Source organism: Argiope bruennichi, chromosome 9 (genome assembly GCF_947563725.1).
Source record: "Argiope bruennichi chromosome 9, qqArgBrue1.1, whole genome shotgun sequence".
Taxonomy (NCBI): Eukaryota; Metazoa; Arthropoda; class Arachnida; order Araneae; family Araneidae; genus Argiope; species Argiope bruennichi.
In genome coordinates, this window is record NC_079159.1 from 103,387,044 (window position 1) to 103,398,322 (window position 11,279).

General features: G+C 30.0%; 1 protein-coding gene across 1 annotated transcript in view; it reads right to left on the minus strand.

The window, feature by feature from the left end:
* Positions 1–10,673, minus strand: part of LOC129984566 (helix-loop-helix protein 1-like) — a 36,052-nt gene extending 25,379 nt beyond the window's left edge. The window contains exon 1 of the mRNA XM_056094481.1: positions 10,595–10,673. The gene's annotated coding sequence lies outside the window, so the exon portion shown is untranslated. The remainder of the gene's footprint in view (positions 1–10,594) is intronic.
* Positions 10,674–11,279: the final 606 nt, after the last annotated feature.

An 11,279-nucleotide genomic window follows, 5' to 3' on the forward strand; every position in this document is an offset into this window, starting at 1 on the left:
GAATTCTAAAAACGTGTTATATACGAAAAACTAAAGTGACATCGTATCGAGAATATTAGAAGATAAATGAACCACACATTTACGTTTTTAATAGCGCTATAATGTTAGGGTACTATCACCATTAGAAAGGTTTATGTACACAATAAATAGAATTTAATTAAAACTATTAAAATAACACTTTTTTAATGTAAGGAAATTTGACGGAATTATGCAAATGAAATTGTAGCTAAGCTATTTAGCTGAAATTAAATGCTTCCAATATTTCTGGTGAGACAGTCAGTCGCCAAAGGCGGCTAGTAATAAAAAAAATGAGCTACTTGTTCGTTAAATTGAGGGTTCATTTATTCACTGATTATCAAGGATGAGATTTCATTGTTTTCATTTACTGAACTCTAACTTTTTAACAACTCTAACTTTTTAGGTTTGATTTCGACATTCGAAAAGAGGTTTAAAGTCTTAGCTGTTCCAGAACAAGGAAGAAAAAAATTTATCCTCTAAATCCTAATTTCTTAAATTTGAGAAGTTAAAACATTCAAAATTTAAAAGGACCTGCTTTTAATAAAATTTCAATTAATGAAATGAGTGTAAAATATATATTCAATGACGAATTTTAATCGATACAGAAATTATGAAACTGAATTTCACAACTTGGAAAATACCGAGTCATTTAATTTCTCTTACCTCAGTTAATATGTGGAATGAAAACCCAAACCATATTTTGCCAAATCTTGCGTGCCCAAAGCGACACTCAATTCTCACTCTACAAAGGAAGAAAAAAAAGTTCATGCACGCTCCATTTATCCAGATCCCCCCCCCTTCTAACCAACGCAGTGACCCCTCTCCCGTATGCCAATCTAATTACCGCCCCCTCCCCTTCTCCTCATTTGTATTCCTACACCTTTAAACTCATGCATATTTCATGCTCCTTGAATCATCGCATCTAATCGGGTTTGGTTGAGGAAGGGGAGGACAAACGATTCCGATGTGAATAGCTGGGGTGTCGGAAAGCTAATCTGGTCGAGCGGTCTGCTGTTAGGAATTGGTGGTTTCAAGAGGCACCCACGCGCGCAGCTAGTTGGAACGTTTTTAATGTCTGTGTGTTTTTTGCACCCTCATCTATTTGGGTTTATTGAGCGGCTTAAGGAGGGGGGGGGGCTGGATTGGGGCATCCAAATTTAAGTGTGAGTAGCGAATGTTGATCGATGTCTATACGAAACTGCAGGAGGAGTGAAATGAAATTTTAATTAAAAATAACGTACATTTTTTTAATGTTTCTCTTGTGATTTCGAAAGATCTGATTGATTTGCCGTACTTTTAATCATGTATATTTTTACGATTACATAAATCAAAACATCTTAAATTATGAAACTCGATCTCAAGTTGGGTTGGAACAATTTTCTTTCCTAGGATGTGAACAAATAAAGAGAAGCCTTTCATCGCAGTGACGCTATGCCTAATTTGAAGTGAGTTAATGTGTTTGCCGGTAGATTATAACACGGAAGAATCGCATCACCCAAGGAAAGATCCATCTGTCTTGAAATCCATACACATACCGCTTAGTTTGTTTGTTTTTTCAGTTAAGAAAACTTTATTTATATATTGAAGGAGCATTGGAAAACTGTTTTCACTTTATGATATTGTAACACACTGCTGTTGCTTCAACAGTCGACTAGCGAAAAAGTGAAATTTCAAGAGATATTACTGCTATAGGACAACAGCCGCCACATGTGATAAAGACTTTCAAAGTGCTAATAAAATTTCAATTAGACGTCCTCAAGCATATTCCCTTTAGCACCGATATTTCCCCATGTGACATCCACTTTTTTGTCAATTTATATAAAAAGAAAACGACAATTAAAGTAGAAGTTCCACCTATGGCAAGGGATAGTAGGGCACCGTGAAAAGCTGTATTCATCACGAACCAGGGCAGCATCATTAACTAGATTCTGCATTGAATCTTTCTCTTTAAAGTGGTGGGGAAAAAATGACCATGATTTGTTCATTAATGACAAAATAAGTTAAGTCTCGGTGTTGTAACATGTATATTGTAATTAAATGTAATGTAATTAAATGTATTGTAATTAGATGTAAATGAAAATGAGGTATCAGCAATCAGCTGTTCTATTTAAATGGATTGGATTGGGTTTCAGATTTTTATGACACAAGCCCCAGAAAAGGTCCGGCAATGAATGATCATGCCGTTTAATTTGGACACAGATTATAAATTTAATGAAAAAAAGTAAACTAAAATCGTTAAAAACTAAATTAATGAAGAAAAAGTAATAAAATTTACTGAATAGATGTTTAAATTGAATATCTGCTGTTTTATCTTTAATTATTATTAATTTTCGCTTTTGATTCCGTTTCGAGGACTTATAGAAATTTTTGCAGTCAAAAAAGGATTTACAAAAAGCGTCTTTGATATGAGATGGGTCTTGAGCATAATATTTTATCCACAGTGCAGTTCTATGTTTAACTTAGTCTAAAACCTTTGTTTTCTTATAAAAAGTGTAGCGCATTGGCGCTCTCATTTTATCTAGAATTATTTTGGAGGGCGGAAATTAAGTCCTGGAAGTGACTTTTTGAAATTTTAATTACTTATAAAGTAAACGAAATTTTGGCGTTTTTCTGCGATAACAATCGGAAAGATTATAGTACTAAAATGACTTTTGCATCATCTTAAAATTCAAAAAATGATCTTTTTAACAATATACCTCTTTTTAAAATATAAATTTAGTTTTTATTTTTAATTATTTTTTAAAATATTTTTTGCACATTTTTAAGTAATTTATTTCATACAAAATAAAAATAAAATTTAATCTGCAAGAGCGCATTACTCGTGCATGAAAAAAAAAATATCCTTTATCAACTCGTTGTTATTCTTGTTGGCAGAAACTCAAATTAAAAGATCAAATTAGAATTAAATTCAAACACTCAAAACTAAATATTCAATTGCTCAAATTAAAAGTAAAGTCTTAATGCAAATTAAATCTAGAAAAGTTTAATACGTGTCTATAAGAAATGAAATAAGCAGTGATATTTTCTAGAAAAATAAATGCAAGAAAAAGGTTCCTGTGATTTTTAAAAAATATTAATTCAATAATTTTGCAGTATTTAAGGCAAGCATGGTTTATATATATCCTGATATCCAGTTTAATCGATTCCTATCATTTTATTTCCAAACAGACATTGTTGTTGTTGTTTCTTATGGCACTTGCCATGGACAAGCCCGCTGTTATGAAGACAGCGATTTTAAGCAGGTGGGGGAGCGTCTCTTGTTTTTTAATAGCGCCAACTAGGGAAAAGAGTACGACTTAGCTATTCACGCATCACTCATTCGCTTGCACAACCCCTTTTTACACGGAGGCACATTCACACATCTCACAGATAGAACAGATGAAGAACAACCATGCCCAAAACGGGACTCGAACCCAGGACGTCCAGATCACGGGGAAGACGCGCTACCCCTCTGCCAGGATGCCGGCAGAGGCATATATATCTAATATAAAAATGATCTACATTAAATAAAGAAGATTATTTTATAAAGTTTGAGTCAATAAGTGTTGTGATGAGTAACTCATTTAATATTTTTGATTTTCTAATTTTATATTTATTACTTATATTTATATTTATTTATTACTTATATTTATATTTATTATTTATGTTTATTACTTACATTTATATTTATTATTTATGTTTATTACTTACATTTATATTTATTACTTATATTTATATTTATTATTTATGTTTACTGCTTACATTTATATTTATTTATATTTATTACTTATATTTATTATTTATATTTTATTTAATTTCTAATTCTATATTTATATTTTTAATTTTATATTTACAGACCTTTAATCCTATGAATCATATTTAGTAAAATATTCTTTAGACTCTAACATTTGAAATAAAAAGGAAGATCCACTCTGTAGTTACTAAAACAGAATGAATTATGAAAATATGAATATTTTTATTTTACGAAAGCGCATGGCTTTAATCCGTTCTATTGACCTCATTAAAAAGATAGGACTATCAGCGCCCGGACTTTCCTGAAGGCTGATCAGTTTAAAATTACGTAATTGTTGATTGCCTGTAAATAATGATATTCAAAGCTTCATAACTTGGTAAAATGTAGTAGCAAAATCGATTTTTTTTTTTGAATATTAAGAATATTTTGCTAACATGATTCTCGGGACTAAAGAATTGTATAAAACTTAGACTTCATAATCTTTTCAAAAGCACATTGATTGAAATAAAATAAAATACTATTATTATGCCGTTTAGATTCCTTTCGAAAGTAAAACTAAAAACTGACGAATCAGAGAAATTTTTATTAATTATAATTCTTTGAGATATTGCATATATTAATATATATATTCTGCAGTAAATATACAATATTCATATACAACATTTGTATCAATCAGTCCCTGACAAATCAGCTGGTTGCCAAACGCGGCTAGTATTCAAATAAAACCATAATTGTAGGGATGGTATGAAAATGTACTTTTTCTTTTCAGAAAAGACCTTTCTTTACATTACCCCATCAGTAATAAATACAATTATCTCACATAAGATAATAGGAGAAGGCAGAAAAGTTCAGTTTATCCGCAGAGTAATTTAGGCAGCATACAGATTGGTTTCATTTGGGATAGGACAAATCTTGATGGCTTAGTATAGCATCTAAAGCACTCCTCATGAAAATAAAAAGTTCTTTTAATAGATCATCTGTATATTCAATGAAGCAAAGTCTGTCTGACTACTAATTTATACGGTATCAGCAAGCGATATATATAAATACCACTGTGAATAGAACATTTGCATCGTTACATTAAAAATTGGATATAGAGAATCAATTACAGAAATTGGATATAGAGTTCACATTAGAAAAATAAAATTTATTTAGATTTTTGGGGTAGGGAGGGATGACGAAATCTCGCCTCTTAAAACTTTCAAAATTAAGAAAAGTATTATTGAAAATAGAGATTATTATGTGGTTATAATTACTAGCGCCTTCTATTAATGGCAACTTTCCTATGTTCTTTTTCGATTCTAATGAAGTTCTCGCCAATCATATTATCATAGCTTCTTTAAATTTAAAGAGAATGAGTTTAGAAAAAAATTTTAATAGTCCAGATGGATGTGATCAATTGGCATCTTTCTATAAACAGAATTACTTAATTTAGCATTGTTCTTAATTTTTTTCTCTCCCGATCAGTGAATAGTTGGATCATAAACTAGTCGCTGCAAATACGTTTTTTAAAAAATCTCATCGATAACACTTTAGTAAATTCCAAAAAAGATTCCGATTGGACATCATTTGGAATGATGTTCTGTGTGCTTGTAGGCACGAAGCACCCCAGTGGAAGCATTATTGCATGAGATTTGAATCAGAGAATATATTCCTCAATTAACTGAATAGAATTGCAATTCAATGTAGGTGATCATAACAAACGTGCCACATTTGCTGCCTCTTAAATGCCAGTCTTCAAGCTAAATGGCACACTGAACTTGTGCAACCAGCTTTATGTCGTAAATCAAGAAAAGCGAACAACATGCCAATAAATAGGTCTTCAATTAGCTACATATAAGACAGTCGCTACATGCGAATGTTTGTAGAAAAATTGAACACGTTTTTATTTCTAAAGAAGTTAATTTACCCTCTCGAATTATTTTAAAATTGAAATAAAATAAGTTCTTGCAGTTTTAAAATCTACAGATTCTTTCTAAGATTAGATTGCTGCATCCGTAATTTTCCGCTATATAATAAAATATTAATAATCTATAATAATAAAATATTAAGAACATAATAAAAAAATCTTTTCTTGTCTTGGGGAATAAAATATAAGCAATACCTTTTTTTACTAACCCCTTACAAAGAACAATTACTAAAATCAACTGTGCAGAGGCGGAAGGTCTCTTGAAAACATAGAATCACCAATTCTTATTTATGGCACTCCTAATTAACTCTATTTCTCGTTTCAAAGATATAAAAATTTCCAGCATTGATTTGGTACACACTATCTACAACTGGACACTGACATGCAATTTCGAGTTTTACATTTCAAAATAGTTATAGTTTTGGATCATCTAAAATTTAAGCTTTAAAAAATTCATCTAATTATCTGTTTTCATATAGCAAACATTTAAAAATTATCTGAGAAAGAGAACTTTAAATGGATTTTGGAATGAGCACAGCTCTTTTGAATAGCGTATACTTTTATATTTCTTTATATATTTTGCATAATTATATATATTTAATAATTGGGAGCATTTTGTTTTCTCTCAAAAATTTGTTTTATTAAAATTTTTTAAAAAAATATTTAGATTAATTTCATATAAAGATTAATTTCATTAGATTAATTTCATATAAAGATTAATTTCATTAGATTAATTTCATATAATATTTTTATAATTTCAAAAATCTGAAAGTTCCAAAATCATTTTTATTTCACTTTAAAATGTAAAAGTTATCTTTTCAATGATACACAATTTCTTTCTGCCATAGTTTTAACAGCGTTTTAAAAATATTTTTAAGTATTATGTGCAACAACACATTGTCTTCATATGAATAATGTTAAAATTCTTTCATGAAATTATAAAAAAAATTCAATTTCATTTTCTATTTTATGATTTTTTGTGTATTTTATAAATAAAGCCTTCTATAATATTTAAGAAATATATGCGATAAGCTTAATATGCTGTTATATTATAAATTACTTTTATCAGCAAGTTTTAATCTTGGTAGCATATTATCGGATGAAAAATGGGTCACACTATTTTAAAGAATCAATTGCATTTTTGCGTGAGGAATAAGAAAGTGAAGTTACCACTAGCAATGCGTAATCAGATGTTAAAATACGCAAACAATTATATTATGTGACATGATATTATTAGGAATATTTATGCGCCCACTGGACAAAAGGCTAAAAAAAAAAATAACACATTTGAAATGCCTATTTAAAAATACGTCGTTAAATGTCATAGTATCAAATTATGAACTTAGAATTATCGGAAAACAAGCCCGTCGCGAAAGGCGGCTAGTGGACAAGCAAAAATTAAAAATCACTTTCAAGTCGATTGCCACCATTTTATCAGAGATTTCGTAGTAAGTTGAATTCATAATATAATCCGTTCAATACTGGAAAAGAATTGTGTAAGTGTGTCACCATGTTAATTCTGAGATTGGTTCAAACCATTTTGAATATAAATTCTAATTTCTGATATAGATTCTTATATTCAATTTGTTTAAAATTCAATTTTTTTCAGGATGCATTTAAAACCATTGTTTATTCATTACAATCAATCTCTGTCATTCCAATCTATTTTATGACAGTATTTTTTCTCTCTTTTGTTGTTTTAAACCAATCTCAGCTTCCAATGTCCGGCAGAAAGCTGCCTAGAAGCCGTCATAAATAGAAATACAGTAAATCATGTTTCTCATTTACAAAATGTTACATCATAATCCAGTTTCAGTCATATCATCGCAAACTTCAATACAAAGCAAAAGATGGAAAACTTAGCTTTTACGTTATTTTCCCTTTCCGAATATCCTTCGTTATTTTTATTATTTCTATTTCTACACATTCTTCTTTTTTATATCCTTCATTACTATTGGTGATGGTTTGAGACTGTTTTTCTAAAAATAGAGAAAAATCTTTTTCAGCCATTTCCAAATAAAAAAAATTGGGAAGGGTAGAGCACCTGAGAACCTCCCATAGCTGGAGGCCGGGGAATAGAAAACGCGAGAGTCATTTCGTCGGATTGATTTGTCCGATAAACAAATTATTCTCAAATTACTATTCAAATACTCATGGGGTTTTCTAATTATTATTATGTTTGTTTATTATAAACTTTAAATGTTTTGAAAGCGTAAAACAGATTCATTGAAAGATATTATTGAAATTTTCAAGAAATAGGACAATAATAAAATAATTCGAAAAAAAAATGCATATCTCAGCTTTAACCTTGGAAATTACTGTCTGTGACAAAAAAAATATTAAAAAAAATCGAAGATTATGAAAATGCAGCTTATAAAAAGGCCATTTCGCAGAAACTGTATAAATATGAAGACAAATTTTCTGAAATGCAGGCCATTTTTATTAATTTTTTTAAATAATGTCATGCATATCTTTGAATGAACCCATTTTTATAGAAAAGTCTAAAGATACAAATTAAAGTATACAAATTAAACGTAAATAGTTCTTTTCATTAAATGGATGGCTTCGTAAATTCGAAATGTGGCATGTCATTTTAATTTCAAGTCAAGTGATTAACGGAAATTATAAACATATGTCTGTTGAAAAGTTGACGAATGAATCAAACACCTACCTTAAAAAACGAATGAAATTCAGATAAAAGAAGTTTACACTATCGGTGAAAGTGTCTTCTTTTATCGTCCCATTCTTACAAGAGCTCCTGCATTTTAAAATGACAATTCCTATAGTGGAAAGAATTTTAAAGGTCGATAGGAAGAAAATTTTCAAGGAATTTAAAAGTTAAATTTATTTTATTGTAGAAAAAAAGCTTTCTCCTCTCCTCTTCTCATTTTTATTATAAGAATGCTCTCGTCGTTTCATTATAAAATTGTTCTCCTTTCCATTATTTCATCGATTTGCACATGATAACGTTAAGCTTCGTAGTAGAGGGATGAGAACTGAAAATACATTTACATTTTTTTCCTCTGGTCGATTGAACAAAAACATTTGAAGAGACAAGATTTCATACCAAATTTCGTTTATTTAGCTATTGAGGTTTTGATCTATTTGAGGTTTGCCTTCAATAATAGAAGATGAAGTGACAAAACTTGACGAAAAATTTGTAGGATGATATACCCCCCCCCTTTTTTTGCTGTAATATTTTCGTAAATTATAGCTTAATTTTATCAAAATTTTACTTAGTTTTTAATTAATTAAAATTATAAATAACTTTTAAAAAACGCTCTAAGATACATATTCCTATTCTGCAAAGCATATGTGCTCTCAGTTTGGTAACTCTACTGATAAAATGGTCTGACCGGTAGAGCGGCAATACACACATTCATTTTTACTAGTAGTTAAAATAGAAATGGAGATAGAGATAAAAATATGAACCACAAAGATATTAAACTTCTTGCTTGAATTCATCTTTCTTGTCTTCAATAATAGAAGACGAATTGACGAAACTGTGAAGATGATTTAGATTTACTTTCCGAAATTATGTAAAAATAAATAACTAATAAAACAGGCGAAATTCAAAAGATTTTATTTAACAGTTAAGTTGCCATATCACAAAGACAAATTTTAAAATGGTGTAAAATTAGTTCTCCACAATAATATTTTCGAGACTATAATGAAAAAACATCACTAAAATATTGCCTGTTTTTTGATTAATTAAAATTCTAAATAAAATTTCAAAAATATTTTCCTGAATTGCTCCTGTTAAAATATTACTGGACTAATTGTGATGGTCTTAGTTTAAACGGTCTGGTCAAGCGGAGCGCTAACACACACGAACATACTCGTCTTTATTACAAGTAGAGATTTTAAATTTTCTTTTCCCTTAATTAAAAAGAATCTAAACTTAAAAGAATATGAAAGCCATCCCGAAAGAAAAAAAGAAAAAAAAATCCCTGGTTTCACCTTAAAAGTGCAGCTTAGAATTTCCCGAATGTCAATTAACGTTGATTGAAATAAATAAAAAAAAAAAAACGTTTGGTTATTTTTCTACTTCAAAATTGATGATATTAAACGAAGTAGAGACCACATTAAACATTTATTTGTGCTTCATAACGTTAAATGTACATTTGTGCTTCATTTTCACGTCACATTTTACGTCCTGAATCAACGTCATTGAATACGTTGATGCTGGAGTAAAGATTATTGACATTTTAGGACAAATGGTAGAAATATCCCCGATCACATTAAATGGCGTATACTCGATTTATTTTTAACTACTTGTGTTTTTAAATAATGGCATTCATATGCACAAGAATATACATTTTGTCCCAGAGTCAAAGTGATTATGATTTTAGTCAAATATTCGAAGCACGTCAACAGTTTTATCAACTTATTTCATCGCTATCTATAATATTAGAAATTATTATTAAGAGTATTAGAAATATTAGAAGTGTTTGCGTGTTCATACGTATCTGAACGGGCTGACAGACGGACATTTCGTAAACGGATTTCATCAATTTATTTCATCGCGCTCTATAATATTAGAAGTTATTATTAAGGATATTAGAAATATTAGAATATATTATAATATTAGATTACTATTATTATTATTAAGAACACACACCAAATGTTATCTGTCTAGTTTAGTTTGTTTTTGCGTTATCGTGTATTTACACATACACATATAATTGCAAAAGCATTTTTCTTTTCATTTTTTTTTTTTACTCGGAGAAATGAAAGATGTGAAGATACCTCCCATTTCAAGGTCGTTTTTTATTCACGTTTTAATATTTCCTCTTTAAATACTCCGTGCACAAAGTGAGGTCTATAGCCTCTGAATCATTCCAATAATAAGATTATTATACCTCATAATATTAACTAAGCATAAGAGAAAGAAACCATCACAATGCAAAATCAATGAGTTAAAAGTCACTTACAATGCAGCCGCGATGTTCTGTATCCAACCTGTTTAGAAGACTTTCGAAGCTCTCCCTCATCACCTATCGGAACCACGTGTTGGTCTGCGTTGCAGGGAAAGCGGATTTAGAGGAAGGCGTTTCGGATGACTCCGCCTACCGATCGCTCACCTCGGATTGGATAGAGACCAAAAAGGCACTGACCAATAGAAAAAGCAACAGCATTCTTATCCCTTTTAGAAACATTTTTTCGATAATCGACTGCCGCTTCCCAAGTTGAGAAAATTCAATAAAACAGTTAAATATTTTTTATATAAAATTTAAACACTAATAAAAAACATTTTTTTTTTTTTTTGCTTTCGTGTTCACGAGAAGGAAAAGTATTGAAATTATTCAGAAATTTGACTTTCATATTTAAATGTATCTTCATTTTGTAGACCTCCTTGGGTCTCGAGTGGGATGGGGGACTGTCGTGTAGAATGAGATATTTGTCTGTCAACACGAAACTCAAAAAATGCGAGGAGTTAGTTTATAATCTTCTTGCCTTTCTTTAAATAAGTTATGGTATGTCACCGAAATACAATGGATACCTGGCTTTCTCTACTAATATTAAAGATGAATGTGGGTGTGCCCATCTGTTTGTATGTGATAATGCTTTACAGGCGAGACTGTTTGATCTACACCAATCAAATGTGGTATATGTATT